At 34.7% G+C, this 15,824-nt stretch overlaps 1 protein-coding gene across 12 annotated transcripts in view; it reads left to right on the top strand.

Annotated features, from left to right (window-relative positions):
- Positions 1-15,824, top strand: part of LOC115232554 (ralBP1-associated Eps domain-containing protein 1) — a 139,448-nt gene that overhangs the window by 22,853 nt on the left and 100,771 nt on the right. The gene's annotated exons all lie outside the window — the stretch shown is intronic.

Below are 15,824 nucleotides of genomic sequence, written 5' to 3'. Positions count from 1 at the left end.
ATGGTGTGCTGAAACTGAAACAATTACATACTGGAAGAGTCATGATAGCCATTTAAAACGCCGCCCAAAACGGTTATATCCATTTTTTACTTTATACTTTATCCTATAATGTGCCAAAAACTCATAATAGAGAAAAAGATGTTGAAACTATATATGCTATAATACAGTTGCACAATAAAACAAAAGTGAATAATATGCAAGTATTAAATGGCTATTATAATTTTATTGCCATGATATTGTTGAAAATATTATGCACAAAATAGCCAAATTGCCCAATAGTTGTTCTAATACTTTTAACTGTTTCAACAGTTTTTATAGTAAGATAAAATAAAGAATTTAGTACCCAAAATTCATCATGTATTAAATATTTTTTTACAGAAATGGAGTGTTGTTGTGAAACACCTTCAGTATAAAAGCTCTGTTTCAAAGAATATATCATTCACTATGATCAGAATTGTCTACTATGCTGGATGATAAAAAAAATGACTTCCAACAGAAGCAAAAGTCACTAGATTTGTAGAGGTAGCTAAGCAGGAATTTGTTCATGCTTTTCCTAAGCATTGTTGCTAGAGACCTAACAGACTACCTACTGATGAACTCCAACATTGATACAGCCATTCAAGAAGGAAGGATCCAAAATGTACTAGTGTACCTAGAGTATATAGATGTGGTTAAGTAATTGATCAGAGAAGCTCAAAAGAACATGGGTGACTTGGTAGAGTTGTGGCTGGACCTTGAAAATGCTTATGGGTCCTTACTCCACAAGCTAATTACAGAAGTATTGAACAGGCAATGTTCCCCAGACAGGTTCAGAGAACCTATCTGGAATATAACTATTTTAATCCGAGTTTCAGTTAGTCCTACAACATCATGGTGCACGCTCAAGAAGAGTATTATCACTGAATGTATCATTTAGTGATCTTTATCACACTCACCATCAATATACTGGTAAATTTGGATAAGCACAGTGCAAAGGGCTTCTCCCCAAGTCCAGTGTTAGGCACACACACTCATCCCACTTCCCGTTAAGGCCTTATAGATGGTCATGTTGCTTTTACCTGCCCAGCTAGGCTGAATACAGGTAAGTTGATTACACACGGGTGCTTTTACATGTTTACAAGATACTGATTCCTAGACGTTGATTTCCAGTCTCAGAACTAGATATGTGTTCCAGTGTAGTCTCTGTAACTTGGAAGATTCGTAGCTCCTATTAGAAAAAGAATTCATCTCTTTCATTGAAAGGTTTTGTATGTCCTCCAATTTCTTTCTTTTATTTTTGTCTCCTCACAATTCACTATTGAAATTATCAGTGCAGTATCAACTACATGTTAACTCCACTCTTATTCAGATTTTATAAACCCTTATATCACTGAGCTAGTTTATATAGATGACACTGAAATATTTTAATTATTTTCTTCAAGTCTCTTTCCCTAATTAAATCATTAATAAATAAACAAATTGTTAATAAATATCAGTGAATTCTAATTCTTGCAGTACTAGCTGCCATTATGTTTGCAAATCAAACGAAGAAAAATCCAGAGAAATTCACTTGACTAAAATATAAAAAATAAACATGTAGTGCAAATAGGAAATTTTGGACAGGAAGTTCTTTCTAAGTTCACACAGGAGAGTGCATAGTCTCAATTTATGACCCCAAGCAACAATACTTGTTTGAATTGTGGTTTCATAAAGTTCAGGAGTTGGCAACAGGCTCCAATCTGATTTAGCAAGGTTTCTACAGCTGGATGCCCTTCTTAATGCCAACCACTCTGAGAGTGTAGTGGGTGCTTTTTATGTGCCACCAGCACAGAAGTCAGTCGGAAGGCACTGGCATTGACCACATTCGGATGGTGCTTTTTACGTGCCACTGGCATGAGAGCCAGTCAAGTGGCACTGACATCGACTCACACTTGAATGATGCTTATTATGTGCCACCAGCATGAGTGCCAGTCAGGTAGCACTGGCATTGGCTACAACTATGATTTCCATTTTGATTATGATTGACTCAATTGGTCTTCTCAAGCACAGCGTATCACCCACTGATTCAAGGGTACTTTTAAATAGGCTGCTTATGCAACACTGGTATCGGCTACAGCTGTGATCTCACTTACTGGGTCATTGGCCACAGTTTGATTTCACTTAACTCAACAGGTCTTCTCAAGCACAGTGTATCACCTGACGAGTCAAGGGTACTTTTAAATGGGCTGGCTATGTGACACTGGTGTCAGCCACAGTTGTGATCTCACTTTACTTGCCAGGTCTTCTCTAAAGGTCTTGGTCTGTTGTCATTGCCTCTGTGAGGTTTAACATTCGAAGGTCATGCTTCACCACCTCATCTCATGTCTTCCTGAGTTTCCCTCTTCTACAGGTTCCTTCCATTGTTAGGGTGTGACACTTCTTCACACAGCTCTCCTCATCCATATGCAGCACATAACCATACCAGTGCAGTTGTTTCTCTTGCACACCACATCTGATACTGCTTATGTCCAACATTTCTCTCAGGGCGCTTACACTCTGTCATGTGCACACTGACATTATACATCCAGCGGATCATACCAGCTTCTTTTCTTTCAAGCCTATGTATGTCCTCAACAGTCATGGCCCATGTTTCACTGCTGTGTTACATGGCATGTTCGCACACATGCATCATACAGTCTACCTTTCACTGAGTGAGAGGCCCTTTGTTACCAGCAGAGGTAGGAGCTTTCTGAACTTTGCCCAGGCTATTCTTATTCTAATGGCAACACTTTCAGAGCAACCACCCCCACTACAGACTTGTTCACCTAGGTAGCAGAAGCTATCAACCTCTTCTAGTTTCTTCCTCTGGCATGTGATGGAATCTGTTTTCTGTACATCATCGGTGTTTATTGTCCCTGTACATCTGCTATACACAAAAACTATCTTCCTGGTTAACCCTCCTTTGATATTGCTGCACCTCTTATGTGTCCATAGTTTATACTGAGTACATCTTATGGAGTTTCTTCCTACACCTTTTCTACAGTTCAAGCGAGGCCATCTACATGAAGTGGTTTGTGATTTGTTTGCCTTCCTACTTACTACGACTTTGGCTTTTGCTAGATTGACTCTAAGGCCTTTTGATTCTAGATCTTGCTTCCACACTTGAAACTTCATCTCTAGTTCTGGTTGTGACTCAGCTATTAGAGCAAGGTCATCAGCATAGAGGTGCTCCCAGGGGCAACCTGGAGTATGATGAATAAGAGGGGGCTAAGGACTGATCCTTAGTGAACCCCTACTTCTACCCGGAATTCTTCACTATACTTGTTGCCAACCCTCACCTTACTGACAGCATTCCTGTTTGTGTATGTATGTGTGTTTCTATCATCAATACTAAACAACCACCAAAAGTAGTAGTATGAAGTAGGTAAGCAAATCCATTTCAAAGAAAAACAGAATGTGGTATACTATTGTATTTTAAAAGTTGAATGGAATGTCTTTCATCTTAGGTCTGTGAGGATTGACTTGAGATTAAATACCCACAAGAATACAGTAAGCAAGAACAATATGACCACCACACCATGAACAATACCTGCCCACCATCACTAACATCTAAATCAATGCAACTCACATTATCACCCCTATCAACCCACCTACTTTTGAATTCAACTGGCTACAAAAGGTATCAGCATATATACCAACATGTGTGTGTATGAGTGTTTGTATATATACTTTTGTGTGTATTTATGTCATAAGTGCAAGAGGTGAATTTCCTATAAAATCTGGTGACCATTCAGCTAACTATCATCAATAGTCCTTTCTCTTCCTCTGTCCTTCAACTTTCCATCTCATTTTCATTATGGCATCAATAAGGCAATTTTCTGCTCTCAGATTTTTCCTGAGCCAATTTTTTTTTACTAAATATTTGTTGTGGATAATTTATTGCCACTGCTGTTGGATTTTCTTTCAATTTAAGATGTTTGGAAAGAAGCTACAGTTGTGCAAAGAGGAACTGTAAAGGTATTACACTGGATATTAAACTTGATGTTTTAAAAAGACTTGATGCAGAAGTAAAACTAAGTTATATTGCCAAAACATTAAATCTACAGTGGGAAAAATTTGTGACAACAAAGCGAAAATTATATCAAGTGTCCCAAGAAGCTACCCTTTTAATTGTTCAGACTTTATTTTTCTATAGATCTAATGTAAAACTTAAAATGGAAAGACTCTTGAGTGTATGGATCAACGATCAGAATCATTGTAATGTGCCAATAAACATGATGGTTATTCAAACAGGAGCTAAATGTTTGTGATGATTTGCAGAAGAATGAGTGTGAAGGGAGGAGGGGTGGAACTTCTAATGACCACATCTTTTTGGCTAGTAAAGGTTGGTTTGAAAGGTTTAAGAAGTGCATGAATTTGCACAATGTAAAAACATTCATACAGAAGCTACTTCTAATTATCCTGGGCAGTTGAAGAAAATGATTGCTGAAGGTAGCTACACATAGGTATATAATGTTGATGAGACTGCACTTTTCTGGAAGCACATACCTGCTAGAATTTTTATTTCTTGAGAAGAAAAAATCAATACCAAGATTTAAAGCTTTCAAAAATTGTCTGACACTTCTTTTGGAAGGAAGTACGTGAAAAGGTTTATGGCCAGACTATCGGTGACATAATAAGTTTTCCTCAAGCAGAAAGTCTACATGAAATTTGGAAAGATATTGTGACACTTGTAAAGGATGTAGGATTTCAAGAAGTCATGGTGTGACTGAGTTACTAATATCCCAGGGAGAAAGTTTAGCTAACAAGGAGCTGATGCTGTTAAGAAAAGAACAAACAGAATATAGATAAGACAATGGAAATTCCACCTACACCACTTAAATTATTACTAAATGGTTGGCACTTATAGACAGTCTGCAAATGTTTACCAATAATGATCCTAATTGTGAATGTAATATAAAAATTACAGGAGTTTACAATGAGCTCAGTTCCTATACTGAGCTGTACAAAGAGATGATGTCATAAACAACAAACAACTTTGGATAAGTTCTTCACCCATCAAACTGATGTTGGTGATAATGAACTATAAGATGGTAAATATTGTCCCTCATCCTCCTAGTAATGCTCATTCCACCACCATCCCCCACACAGTAAACATCATTTGTGGTAAGAATGTACTCTTATGATATTATGATTCTTATTAATTCCCTAGCTTATTCCTCTTGAAATGTTTGTGTTTTTATGTATCTGTGTCGTACAGTATTTGTTTAGAAATAATTATTTTCATGTATAAAGGTAATTATGTTGCTGGTTCTCTGTTGTTTTCTTGTGCTTTAAATTATTTTTTAAATGCTTACAGGAACACATTGATAATTTAAAAATTAACAGGAAAATTTATTTTAATTTATGGAATTTTGCATTATTTCTATAAAGTAAGTGATTCCTGTATATGCAACCACCTTCCACACAGTTTGTGTTAACCAAATTCACTCACAAGGCATTGGTTGACCCAGGGTTATAGTAGAAAAAAACTTGCCCAGAGTGCTGGGATTGAACCCAAAACCTCATGGTTGCAAAGTGAAGTTCTTAACCACACAACCATATATTTATATGTCTAGGTCCTTTTATCAATCTTTGTGAATCTTTTGTGTCATCAGGATTTTTTATGCTTTCAAACCTTGCCTTCTGTATATTTATATTTCTGGGTTTAAGTATGGAAATCTTTCTAGTTATATATATATATATTATTCACTCTTTTATTTTGTAGGTCCTTGAAATTCCTGGCGTGTCTCATACTATTAAATTTTTTTGTACTATGTGCTTGTACTACTTATATTTTTTATGCTCATGATTATTGTGTTTAGTAGAGAGGAAATTATAGATGCCTCAAACCATGTCATGAAAGTAGCTTAAAGAGATTTAGCAAAGTTAGTTCAGGACTGGATTAGCTTAGAAAGGCTGCAGCTTGAATTTGTGCCACATTGCAGAAACCATATTTTTAGTAAGAGTTGTGAGAATTTATTAGCTGTGAACAAATGACTCTGCTTCTAATTTTTCATAATTTAGTTAGAGGGAAAAGCAGCACCCCTCACCTTTGTAGACCCCTGTCAGACTAATAAGATTGATGTGGTTGATCATTTTGGGAAGAAAGGATTGGGTGAGGGAGTTAGTGCAGGATCAGGAGGGTGAGACACAACAGAGGTGAAAAGAAGAAAAATAGGTAGGCTTAGGTGGTGTGACTTACTAGGAGAATCAAGATAACACAGGCCACGATAATAAATAGCTGGAGAAAAGACAGGGATAAGAAGCAGCACATTCATAAGGTAGTGGTTGTAGAATGTTAGTCTGTGAATCTTTTCCAATCAGCTGGATGGCCTTTAAAAACATATAACCTTGGAAAAAAATGTATGGAAGCAAAATGATATTGCAGTATTAAAAGTAAACATATAAATCACATCAGGTTGTATAGGAAAGAATACTGGAAGTTACTGCTATCAACTCGGAGGCTTTTAACCATCACTGGAACACTACCGTCAGAAAACTAAGGGTACCTTTGTTAATTGCACATCCTCTAAGCTGTCTCACTTCTTAAATTGCAGCAGAGCTTTGTTTTTTATCCCTTGCCAAGAGTGTATATATCTCTTAACTACCATTCTTCAATGATTAGTGTTCTGTGAGCAGTACTTTCAACTTTTACACTGCAAACAATCTACAAAACTCTCATTTTCAACAATAATGGAAACAATTGTAAGCAATCTTCTGCATTTTGAATCCTTTATTCTCATCTCAGTGACCAGTTGTACTTGCTGTATAAAATGTACTGAAAAAGTTAATGGGTCAGGTAGAGTTAAAGGCCCCCCTCCAAGATGACACAAAACCATGTATTTGCAATGTGAATTTATGGTGCATTAGTTATTTATTTAGTTATTGTCTCATGTGGAGGATTGATTTTTATTGGAGCTGTTTTCTTTTATAACCAGGAAGGTTACTCAAATATGGAAAAAAAAAAAAAAACCTCCCACTCCACTGTGAAATACAAATGAATACATTTTTGCCAGTTAATGAACTCAATTGAAATGCATAGTATGTACCTTCTCAGGAGCACAGTAAGGCTTTAGTAAGATTTGAACTTGTTTCACAATATTGTCAATCTTCCAGTACAATACATTTGCTTTTTTTCTACTAGGAAGGTTATCTAGCCATTGGAAATCTGCCTCAATAAACTTTGTCTGACCCATGCAAGCATGGAAAATGGATATTAAAACAATGATGATGATAATGTTACTTGTTTTTTTATTTTTATATTTAGGGTTCTTTTACTCTTGTTTCTTCGAGTCAAATTGATAGAATAATTTCTTAACTTCATAGAATACATCATTAAAAAATATATTATGAAAATAGAAATTGTATTGTGCTTTTCTTGTGGCGTCTATATGCTAAAAAAAACTTCCATTTGACATTTCTCTCTAACATATATGAAGTGTCATTTTCCAGATGATCGGTTTCCATTTTCAAATCTCTAACTAGCATAGAAAATGGGTATTGAATAATGATATGACCATTTTAGATTCACTGTTGTTACAATGTTATTTTAGCCAATCAAATCTGAAGCCATTTTAGTCACTTTGGTACACTCTTGGAGTGGTTGACATCAAGAAGAACATCCAGCTGTAGAAACCATGTCAAATCAAATTGGAACCTGATGCAGCTCTCTGGCTTAGCAGTTCCAGTTAAATTGTCTAACTCATACCAGCATGGAAAGTGGATGTTAAATGATGATGACACCAAACAAGTCTATTACTTAGGATTTTTATTCTGGCAACAACCATGTGTAAACTGTTACTTTGCTATTGGATTTCATTCTCTTTCTACTAGCTGTATGTTAGCTTTGGTCTAGCCTTGACAATAATTTCTATCAGTTTAAGTACACATATGCTTATTTGATATTTTATTAAACCAGTATCTATTTATCTGTTCATGCATATTTCATTCTATAGCTCAAATTATTCTATTGACATGGAAACATGAACATAGCTATCTATATACATTTCTCCAACATAAATTTTCTAATTGACATATCAATGTATATTTTCTGTAAACATGTTTATATAAGCTTTACCTTTATTGTTGGAAATTAAGATTCAGAAATATTCCTCGTCTGAATTCTGTCTTGTTTTGAGTATTGTGTAATTATTAATGTATTATCTTACAAACAATATCTGTCTGTCAAGATTTACATTTCTATTGGTATTTTGCCCTATTTTGAGTGTTGTATAATAATTTTTTACTAACAATATCTGTCTGTCAAAATTTACATCTGTTGGTATTTAAGAAATATGAAAAATTATGCACAGCCAATTTTTATGGTTATATCTATGAATAAATCTTAATTTCCTAAAAGTATAGCACAATAGTAAATTTTGACTCTAGGCTGTGTTCAATGTGGTACAGCCCCTACTTGAAACTCAAACCCCACACTGAACTGATACAGAGCCAGTTTGCACAGAAGCCTTATTATATTCAGAGCTGTCTTTTCCATGTACTTATGGAAAGACATGCTTAACTCCTCTGATACCAATCTGTTTGACATGACACCTTATTCTGCAATACAATCTCCCTGTTTTAAAATAATCTGAATTAAAATTTATCATCAACATTTCATGGTAAATATATTTTATTTCAACAAAATTATGGTAATGAAAGTGTTAATCCTAATGGTTAAGATAAATATCCTTATAGTTGATTGCTTGCAAATTTCATCTACTGGTTATTTTTGCAGCAAAATCTATTGAGGTGAATACATTTTCTTTTACTAGTATGTGAACAGTTGATAATTGAAGATTTTACCATACTCAATCATAAACAAATTATATTTATTTTCTTTTTATTGAATGCAAAAAATAAAATGGGTGTGTTTAACTTAAAGTGATCTGATTTTTATCTTTGCTTCATCATAATTTGTATCCGTCAAGCTAATGATAAGGGGGATCTCTAAATGATAATTGACAGAGCAAATCACCAAGAAATTGTGTAGCTTATATATACAAGATTTTTTTTTTCCATCTTTTTCTAGAATTTCATATTTTGAGGATTTTAACGATTTCTGATTCAGTAAATCCTTATAGCATAATATGTAGCATACACGATATATTTGTGAGCAATAAAAAAACAGCTGCCAGAGTATTAACCATCATATAGAGGAAAAGCATTATTTGGTTTTTGGTGATAAAAAAAGGATTGGCAGACTAGTGTATACACACACACATTTATACATACATACTCATGTACACAGATGTATGTGCAGTAGTAGTAATTACTATTAGTGTATTTGATATATTTTATATAGTTTTGACATTTTTAGATTTAACCAAGTAAAAGTTTGATGTCAGAGGCTAGAGTGCACTGCTGTTCACACATGGTAGTTTAATGGCATACAAATATAAATTTTATGGATGAGAGGCAGAGAGTACATATATTTTTTACATGTATTTCTATTTCCAATCAATGCTGATTTATTTAGGATCCATCTCTGCTGTTTAAGGGTTGATGTAGTAAAGTACAAGTCAATATGGGGTGGGGTTTGAAGGTATTGAGTAACTGCTCTGCTCGAAATTGCTGACCTTGTTCCTAAAACTAGAAGCAATTGTTATTAATGTGGTAAGCTGGCAGAAACATTAGCATGCTGACAAAATGCTTAGCAGCATTTCATCCAGTTTTATGTTCTGAGTTCAAATGCTGCTGAGGTAAACTTTGCCTTTCACCCTTTTGGGGTTGATAAAATAAAGTAGCAGTTGTATACTGGAGTTGATAGTATCAGCTAGCCCCTACCCCCAAATTTTAGGCCTTGTGTGCCTATACTAGAAAGGATTATTATTATTATATAATTATTAATGTTACAGTGAATGAGTTAAATTAACTTTAATGTTTAGTGTCTTTGTGTGATAAAATCTCGCCGGAGTTAGACTTTTATTCTTCTAAGATTGTTTGAATTAATGCCAGAAGGAAGCTGGAAGTAATTATATTGCCTATTGTCTTTGTGGCAATATAATTATCTGTAATATATTGTGGCTCATTCAGTCAACTATAACAGTTCTCTAAAAGTTTTGGACTTATCCCTCATCAGACAAAATTATTAATTACACAGAAACCTCAATCATACACTCACTAGTTGTCATTGTTGTTATCTACATAATATATATGTTTGTTGTTTTCCATCATGCTAATCTTATGTTCTTTTCCATCATTCCAAATCTTATGTTAACTTGTCCGTATGGCATAGCATCTTCAAATATAACAGTATTGTCTTTCCTTATCTTTTACCATGCACACGCTTCTTTTTCTCATCAACTCATTACATTTTTACTTTTGAGTTGTATGCTAATTAAAAATTATATCTATCTACACAAGTACACATGCACATGTATGTATGTACATGTGTGCATGATGTATGTGTGTGTGTGTGTGTGTGTGTGTATGTCTCTCTCTCTCACGCACGCACACACACACACACACACATCCATCCTATAGCCTTATCCTGTACTGATGGTTTAAGCTGTTGATATTCAACATCCTCTTTAATCCATCACTTCTATTTTTCAAATTGTTTGGTTAAAAGTTTCTAAGAGTATATATACTTTAAAATATCTATCCTATTCAAATACTGATACAGTTAAATATGCTTGCTTTGTTACACTAATTTTATATTCCACTGGATATTGAAAAGGTGAACCTAAAGTGAATGTTTGGTATGCTAAGCATTTCAAACATGTAAACTCAGAAATTGTTTTTATACTTTCAATGACCATGTCCTTATTTTGTATTATTTATTTAACTTGTTTATGAAAAGCTAACATTTTTCATTGTTTTATTTCTAATTTATGCACCACAAGGGAATAAAGGGTTCCTAAGTCATTGCGTATGGAGGAAGAATACAAGTGTATGGTGCAGTGTATTGTAGGTGACATAAAAATATTGGCAGGAAAAAATCCTATATTAACACACTAAGGTTAGAATGGAGTTAAGGGAACAATGTAGGTTGAAGACTATTTGGTAGTGTTGGAAGCATTCTTAAGCAATTGTCATTAATGTTGGAAACAATATGCATAGATCATTGGATATTCAAAATGAAGTTACATTTACAATAAGAATAGTTTCTCTACAGGCATAGGGGCAGGAGTGGCTGTGTGGTAAGTAGCTTGTTTACCAACCACATGGTTCCGGGTTCAGTCCCACTGCGTGGCACCTTGGGCAAGTGTCTTCTACTATAGCCTCGGGCTGACCAGAGCCTTGTGAGTGGATTTGGTAGATGGAAACTGAAAGAAGCCCGTCGTATATATGTGTGTGTATATATATATATATATATGCATGTCTGTGTTTGTCCCCCTAGCATTGCTTGACAACCAATGCTGGTGTGTTTACGTTCCCGTTACTTAGCGGTTCGGCAAAAAGAGACAGATAGAATAAGTACTGGGCTTACAAAAAGAATAAGTCCCGGGGTTGAGTTGCTCGATTAAAGGCGGTGCTCCAGCATGGCTGCAGGCAAATGACTGAAACAAGTAAAAGAGTAAAAGAGAGAGAGAGAGAGTAAGCAATAACCATGCCTTTGATTTACCTCAGTAGCAATGCTACTTCTTTGGTGTATCTTGTATTTAATTTACATGCTTTTCAATATTGGAATATATTCTCAGAAAACTATATAGATAGACTAGTGTAATCAAATTTCTTTTTTTTTTCTGGAACACCCACCTAAAATACTTTGAAACTTTTGCTTCTCAGCTTTTATCTTTATGTAATAAAGGTAGTGGCTTACCACTACCTTTGTTACATAACTCACCCTTAGGAGATGGTCTTGATCCCTTTGATAACTACTGATATATACAAGTGGATTGGATGTTGATTTATAGAAGGTAGCATCTCTTGTTAGGTGGTTAAGTTACAAATAACTAGTGTCTCACTGAATATAATTTATAACTTTGGAATCAAGTTGTGACAGTGATGTTACAGTCTATTTTCTGAGTAACAAACCTATTCAAACCAAAGTTTTCACCATAGAGATGGTTGCAGGTGGGTTTGTGGGCAAATCTGCTTATGATTTCATGAAACTGTTCTCAATTGCTGGAAGAGAACTAGAGCTCTTAAGGCAAGAATCAATTGAGAAAACTTCCAACTGGATTTAGTCAAGGAGGAACAGAAGTAAATTTCAAAATAGTCAACTGATGTCTCAGACTGAGCTGGTTACAATACACACCCAAAGTACCTTGACTCTGGGACACCCTAAACTATCCAATAGCATAGAATGTGACAGCAGAGGAGTATCTAGGAGTCATGACCTAGATGCATCCTGGTCCTCAGAGAGTGTAAGGAGTTAAGGGCTGAAACACTTGCATGAAGGAAGTTTCTGTCCTGTTTTCCTTAGAGGTTCATACTAGTTATAGGCAGGGTAAAATACTTTTTTTTTCAGGATTTCAAAAATTCTAAAGACCAGTTCATAATTCCAGTGTCTGGTCTTGTGATTGACTGTTGAGATGTCCCTGTTCAAGCTGCAATGGCCAAATTTATTCAAATTTTCATAAATAAATTTCTGCATGTGCATTATAATAGTGAATGTTGTTCCAAAAGCATTGTGTTATGAACATGTATCAATTGACTGGAGTAATATGGAATTGTTTATATAGTGTATTACTGTAACATGAGAATTGAGCACTGTTTCTTGAACTACCAAAATGGGTTTTATACAAAGTTCTATCTACTGTCCCCAATTGCAATAAGGGAATTGTAAAAAAAAAAAAAAAAAAAAATGAAAATGTCGGTTTAAAATTTTATGAAATTTTAAAGAAAGGGCTTTGCAGGTGTTGAGTTTTTCAAGCAGTTCTTATTGTATTATGTATCCTACAGAAATCATGCTAGTTTGACTTTCAAAGTCTTGATGCATAGTTGTGAATTAATGTTTGTATAATCTTCACTAGTAGGTCATCAGTTGATCTCTTAGAATAAAATCAATACTGATATTATTGATAAGAGAGTTGCTTTCCTTATAGGACAGCAATTTTAATATTTCTTTCTTTTTTTAAATATAATTTTATAGATGTTATTTTTATTTTCATTTTTTCCTATAAACTGCTGTGAGAGTAGTTACTTGTGGAGTTGTTGATCTGTGGAAATTTCTTATGCATTCACATGACAGGGAAAATTACTGAATATAAGGATACACTTTTGATGCCCTTATTAAGAAATTTTATGGAATATTAATATACAGAATCTTGGTATGATAGGATTGAAATACTTATGAGTTTGCTTTCTTTTTTTTTTTTTGTAATTTGATATAGTTTATTGTAGTACAGGGTAGTTTCATAATGGGATGCATAATTGAATAATTCAATAGTTTTCATATTTTAAGTACATATTACTTTTTATTTCAATACTGAAGCTTTTCAAATGTTATTGTATCTTTATTTATTTACTTTTTGCAAAGTTTTGCTTGGCACTGTGTAGATGCAAGCACATTTGCAAACTGCTTTTACTGCAGTCTATATAATAATACTCCAAAACTCGTGTGTGCTTAATGGTCTATTTTGTAATCATCAAAATGGTAAATCACAGAACAGTATATCCAACATAGTAGTAGCATTATTATATTACAATAGATGCTGAGGTTCAATTTTAACTCTAGTAATCAATGATGATTGTATTCTATAAAAACTGGTAACTTTTGGGAGAGGTTAGGGATGGTTATGTAGCCCAAGATCAGCCCTGCACAAGCAAACCTATAGCACATCAGTACTTGGTCAAAGTACTAGGTATGATCCATAGATTTATTGCTACAGATATGCCAAAGCTCTATCAAGTTGGAAACCAGGCTGGACTGCATGATGATCCCAAACCTCCCAATATGTCTGAGATATTAAGGTTGCTGTTTAGCTCCAACTGAACTCATTGAGCAGACCTGTGATCACAGCTTTCCCAGCTATGGCCATACCATGTCTCCCCCCCTTTTTTTTTCACAGTGCTTGCAGGATTACACTATCATATGTATCCTCTTTTTTAACATGAAGATTACTTGGTTGCTGTTTCTAGTAGGCTTCCTGAGTGCTTTGGTATATGAAAGACATACATAAGAGGTAGGTGTAAGTCATCTGCTTAGCTATTTTGGATATGTCAGAGTGAATCACAATTTTGCCAAGGATAAATTAACATAGAATTGGATGGTTTGGTTGCAGAATCTGTTGTGGGATAGAAAAATGTGGCATGGGTTGCTTTGAATAGAACGATGTGATTGTAGCAGAAATAGGGTGGCGATGTAATGGCTTTGTTTACTGATGAAAATGAAGTTAAGTGTTTAGAGAGATGACGTATCAATAAAAGACATAGTGAAGCGAAGCTATGTTAATGTAGAAGCGTGAAAGCCAGAAGAAGGATATGCTCTGAAGTCACTGAGGATGGTGTTTTCAGAAAGATGAGGTAGAGATTTCCACTGTATGACAAGATACAGTTGAACAACTGCTAATTTAGCTTCAATTTCTATAAATCTATTGGTGTCTATTGAATTGCATTATTGCCACAAAGTGAGCTGACAGAATTGGTAGCACACTGGACAAAATGCACTTAGTGGAATTTCTTCCAAGTCTTTACATTCCGAGTTCAAATCTCATCAAGATCAACTTTATTAATCCTGAAAAGATGAAAGACAATGTACCAGTCAAGTATTGAACCATTGTAGTCAACTTGTCCCCACTCCCAAAAAGAATTATTGGCTCAAATTAGCATTTCTAACTTATGTGATTGTGTGTAACTATACATGTATGGAACACACACAGTGTGAGTTTATTTGAATTTTCTATGTGAAAATTTGCTTAAGAAGTTGGAATTGTTTTTTAATTTTAAGGAAAAGTGAGCAGAAATATTTATACGTCAATGTGAAATAAGTAATTTTAAATGTAAGGAATGAAGATTAGGTTAATATCTTAATTAAAAAATAAGCTCAGCTTTGATTTCCAATGATTTGGGGAGGAGCAGTTATTTATTTTCTTCTTTAATATGAAAAAGTGAAGTTGGTTAGTTTCTGTAAAGGTTATTATTTCGTGTCCATTTATCTTCAGTACGTTGTATTTTTATAACATGAGAGTTGCATTAGCTGAGGGTATTGGACTAGCAGTCAAAATATTGATGGCTTGTACATAATCAATCATAAGGACACAAAAGTTCCTATATGTGGTTGCCTGGCCTTCTAAAAAAGAGCAGTCAGATCTCTCTCAAAAACCAGAATTATTCACAACTGACCTGATGATATCACAACTCTTGGATTTTTGTGAGAGGATATCTAATATACTGCTCATTTTAAAACCACCACTTCAAGCTAGTGAGAGTTTCTTTGCCGCTATGCAGTCATTTGACCTACTAGAAATAGCTGCCAAATCTCTTTGAAATCACACCTCACTGTGGTGTTGGTGGGGAGGGAAGGACACATTAAATAGTTTTAAATATCCCTACAAATATAGGATGTTCAGGGCTGGAATACCTTTCAGTGTAGGTTTCCTCAATGGGGCCAACAAGACCATCACCTTCTGGCTCTTGATACCTCTAGCAGAGTTTACTTTTTTGTAGGAACTTAGACCAGACTAATACAGTATCTTCATGTAATACTTCTTTTATGTAGATTCTTTTGTGGATACTAGTGGAGAGGGTCTTATTGTGAAGACTTGCAGCTTGATAATGAATAACAACTGAGAATACTACCTTATCAACAGGCATATAATCTTGAACTCATTTCTAGCTTCTTATTAGTGGCCCTCTCTACCTTCTTACTTGTGTCTCTCTCTAGCAATTTGAGGATTTTTTTGAGGCTCGAGATCAACCTGAGGTTATTAATT

The sequence above is a fragment of the Octopus sinensis genome, linkage group LG2 (genome assembly GCF_006345805.1).
Source record: "Octopus sinensis linkage group LG2, ASM634580v1, whole genome shotgun sequence".
NCBI classification, from domain to species: Eukaryota; Metazoa; Mollusca; class Cephalopoda; order Octopoda; family Octopodidae; genus Octopus; species Octopus sinensis.
Note: the sequence above shows the minus strand (reverse complement) of the source record. Positions and strands in the feature narration are given on the sequence as shown.